Source organism: Ochotona curzoniae, unplaced genomic scaffold (assembly GCF_017591425.1).
Source record: "Ochotona curzoniae isolate NIBS_2020 unplaced genomic scaffold, NIBS_Ocur_1.0 contig_3037, whole genome shotgun sequence".
NCBI lineage: Eukaryota > Metazoa > Chordata > Mammalia > Lagomorpha > Ochotonidae > Ochotona > Ochotona curzoniae.
Genome location: NW_024465699.1, coordinates 6434825 through 6439404, shown reverse-complemented (window position 1 = coordinate 6439404; position 4580 = coordinate 6434825).

Below are 4580 nucleotides of genomic sequence, written 5' to 3'. Positions count from 1 at the left end.
TAAAAATCTACCAAGTCAGCAACATATAAGCATTTTTGTATGACAGCACAATCTTTCCCAGAAATTCAGGGGTGATTTAGCAGAAAAAAAAATCAATTCCAGTGATTCATTGTATAAATAAAAGGAGCTATGAAATCTACATGGCCATCTTAATAGACTCAGAAAACTCAAATGACATCCATTCATGAAAAAGGAAAAACTGATCATTGAAGGCAATTTCCTCAATATAATAAAGAACATCTTTAAAAAAAAATCCCATAAAAATCAACAGCCTATTTAGTGTACTTTGCGCCTAAGATCAGAGAAGTCATCTGTCTAATATGGTCTGTTTTATTGAAGATTGTATTAGGATTTTCAGTCAAGGAAAATAATTCCAAGAAGTCATCGAGACTGGAATAAGAAAGCAACTCTTGTACTTAGAGTTGACACAATGTGGCATACACAAAATCTAGAACAATCCAATAACAATGTTAGAATGAATAAATAAGGTCATCAGAATTAATGAACAGGGTAAAAATAACATGAAGGCAGTAACTACATTCATAATCACATCAAAAAGGGCTAGATGTTGAATGGTAAACCTTACAAAACAAGCACCATCTGTTTAAAGAAGCTGCATTGTATTGATACAAAGGCTTGATGGTGTTGGCATAGTAATACATTCCAAACTAATCTACGGATTCCATACCCACCTCTCAAGATTCTTGGCCGATATTAACAAATGGTCCTACAATTTGGCTGAAAATATCAGGGACTCAAAGTAACCAAGGGGAAAAATAATATCGAGGATTTATATCCTTGTTCCAAATGTACCACAGGCAGCAAATGCAGACAACGGGTTGTTAACAGAAAGATGAGAGTCATTAGGCGATCCGATTTGTGTGTATAGAGGTAAGCCTCTACATTTATGGCAGTTTTTGTTGACTTTCAACAAAGATGCCCCAAAATTGTCATGGTAAAATGAATACCTATTTTTAACATAGAATGCTGTGTCAACCAGGCATCCCCCTGCAAATGAATGAAGTTGCAATCATGCCTGAAACTACCCAAAAATTCATAGGTTTTAGAATCAGAACATGACAAAATTCTTAAACTAGGGGAAAGAATCAATATCTTAGCCATGACAACAAAAACATGATTGACAAAAGTCAGAGTTGGTGGTGCACAGTTCATCACAATGGTAGCCTGCTGTGCCAAAGGATGCTGCTGTGAGTTGACACCCCCCCCCCCCGCAAGGTTTCATGTGTTGGTATTTAATCACTCTTGTGGGGTATTAAGAGGGTGGAACCGTGGCTGTGGGTTTAAAGGTGGGCCCGAGGGAAGGTGGTTAGGATTAGATAAATCCTTGGTGTGCAGCCTAATGTCTGAATCTTGACAGAATCTCAAGGATGCAAACACGCCTGTCTCTTACCGTGTTATTCTCTGCTGCTTTGGCATTCTGCCAACAAGAAGACCACCCCCATACACACTCTACTGATTGATTGACCAAATGACTGTTTGATTGATTAATTGATAGTAAGGAAAATCCAGCTAATACAGAGACCATCAACAAAATCAATCAACAATGCAAAGACTTTTGGAGAACATGTTTGCAACTAATACATCTACTAAGGAATTTTATCTGGAATACATGCTTAAAACGCCTCTGGCAGTCCAATAGCAGAAAAAAGAACAATTAAAAATGAACAGAAGGATTTTCATAATGTATCTTTTAAAATATAGGCAAATGACCATAAAGCATAGGAAAAGTTGTTCAACGCAATCGCTAAGGAAATCCAAGTTAAAATCTCAATGAAAGATTCCTACACAGATAGTATAGAAGAAAGTCAACAAAAACTGTGAAAAAACATGAACAAATCAGAACTCCATGCTTGCTGGTGGAGATAAGTTGTGACAAAATCCCTTGAAAAACAATCTGGTAGTTAAATCCAGATTAGCTTTATTACCCAGCAATTCCACTGCTAGACACACAGGCACAAGAAATGAAAACATATGTCTCACACAAAAATTTGTACACAAGTGCTCATCACAGCAGTATCCACAATAGATAAAAATGACAGGCTGGTTCAAATGGCTGATGCTCCAGCTGTGAGATTTCAGGAGATCCAAGGGATTAGTGGAGATCAGTTTTGTTTACTTTTCAGCAGGGCAAAAGGGCCAGATGCTGTTAGCACTATCACCCCCCGAAGATGCAGTAGAGTTTATAAGCACTTTTTAAAAGGCGAGAATGAGGGAGGTTTGAGTGTGTGTGGTCAGACCGAAGCAGGATGCTGCTGACTTCAGGATTTTTTGAGACAGCATATAGGTTGGCACCAAGCCAACTGCAAATGTGTTGGCCACATACTCAGTGGTTATTCTAGTAACTCGTCCATTTGGTAACATGGACTATGCAGCTGTACATTGCTTTATGGTCAAGTTTTTGACCCAGAAGAGAGAACAGTGGGAGCAAAATGAAGTTACTTGGAGAATTTGTTTTGAGTGTATAGAAACCATGCAAGTGTTCTTCAGCTGGAAGAGAGACAAAGAGCATGTGATATATAAAAATAGTAGAACATTAGTTGGCAATGAAGAGTCACAGACATTAATACCTACTGTAGCGGGGATGGACTTGGAAAGTGCTCTATTTGAAAGAATCAAGAAGACAACATTGTACAGGATCTCATTCATGTGAAATGCCCAGAATAGGCAAAACCAGACAGGAAGCAGATGGGATGTCATTCCAGCTGGGTGTTGGAATGGAGAACGGTAGCTAGGGATATAATGACAGACAGTGGGACAGGGCTTTTGGTGAGGGGGTGGGGAAAACATTCTAAATGTTTGTATTGATGTTGGCATGATACGTTATTGTAAAAGATGCATTGAATTGTGCACTTCGAAAGGGTGACTTCTATGGAATGGGTTATATCTTAATCAAACTGTTTATTAAAAAAAAAAAAAGCTAACACCATAGTGTTCCGTGAAAACAGAAGTACCACTGAAGCCATTTTAAGCTATTAAGTCAATGGAATTATAGTAATTTCTGAACATTTATTCACCATCTTTCATTTTGTTCTTAAGAAATTTCCTTCAGGCTAGAGTATGAAATGTACAAAGAGGCACCCTAGGATTGCTATTAATTCTGTGCTTAGAAAGGATGCCCTGCATTATTTTTCTCTCTCATGGAAGTCCTGCTTGCCCTTGATCCATCGCAGTGTGCCTGTCTTGTACCATCCCGTCTGTCTAGACACTGTCACCATGGCTTCATCCAATCCCTTCCTGCTTCTACCTTGAGGTAGTGCTTGCCTCATAACAACGAACCCTGATTCGTGACTCGCACGAGCAAGAACACCCCCATGCAGCCCCTCTCCGTGAGCCAGCGTTGTTTACTGACACGTCTGCTCACTTGTACTCCCGTCTACCATCCTGCCACCTCTCTACACTTCCACCTGCATTTGTTACTCAAGTTGCCAACCAGATCTTCTTATTTTTTTGTTTTAGATTTTTAAATCTGAGATCAAACTCTGGTGCCCTCTTGAAGTTTTCCTTTTGATTGCAGTACTGGGAGTTCTCAGTTTATTTTTCTAAAGCATTTTTGTACAGAGCATAAGCTGCAGACTATTTTACTGGCTACATTAAGTCTGTACCAGGCGCCAAGCATCATGCTAGCAGCTTTCACTTATCAGAAGATTTCACCTTGTGGATTAATCTTTCTCTTTGCTGAGAGGCAAGCATGTTGTTCTGAGAGCTTTCAGTTTTTTCTGTAATTCTGTGTACATTAAAATACCCCCCAGAGTCCATTCTATCAAAGACAGGGCTTAGCAAATTCTATTGAATTGATAGTTTGCACTTTGCTTTTGCCTTTGATTAAAGTACTAAGGGACACTTTTTTATTAAATAGGTAGGAATTCGTTTTACTCCCTGTCACACATAAATGGTTTTTCTTCATATTTTTAATTAATGGATTTATTTTCAGGCAGTTTCAGGTTTTGAAGAAAAAAAGATCAAGAAATATATATGGGCTCCCATAAATCCTTAATCCCTCAACCTACAGGTTTTTTTTTTCCCTTTCTTAACATCTTGTATCAGTGTGATAGGTTCGCTGTAATCAACGAGCCACCACTGACACACTTTAATACTAAATTTCACTGTTTACATTGGCATCCACTGTGTCATGCATTCCATGGATTTCAACAAATGAATGATGAGTATTCATCCTTATCAAATCATGCAGACAATACCATACTAAAAATTCTACATCATCACCCTCCATGCCAACTCCTTGCCCTTGTCTGATTCAGAACGTCTTGTTGGCAGCCCTTTGCGATTGGCGTCTTTCATGTCATGCGTTTGAGTTTCCCTCACGTTTTTCACAGGCTAACTCATTTTTATTTTTTTAAGTCATTGAATCATTTGTATTTCATGACACAGTTTGTTCACCCATTGAACACCTCGATTGCTTTCAAGTCTGCATAGTTTTTCACTACAAACATGCTGTGCATGTCGTTTTTTTTTTTTTAAGATCTATTTTTATTATTTTTTTTTTATTGGAAAGGTGGAAATACAGAGAGGAGAGACAGAGAGGAAGATCTTCCGTCCGATGA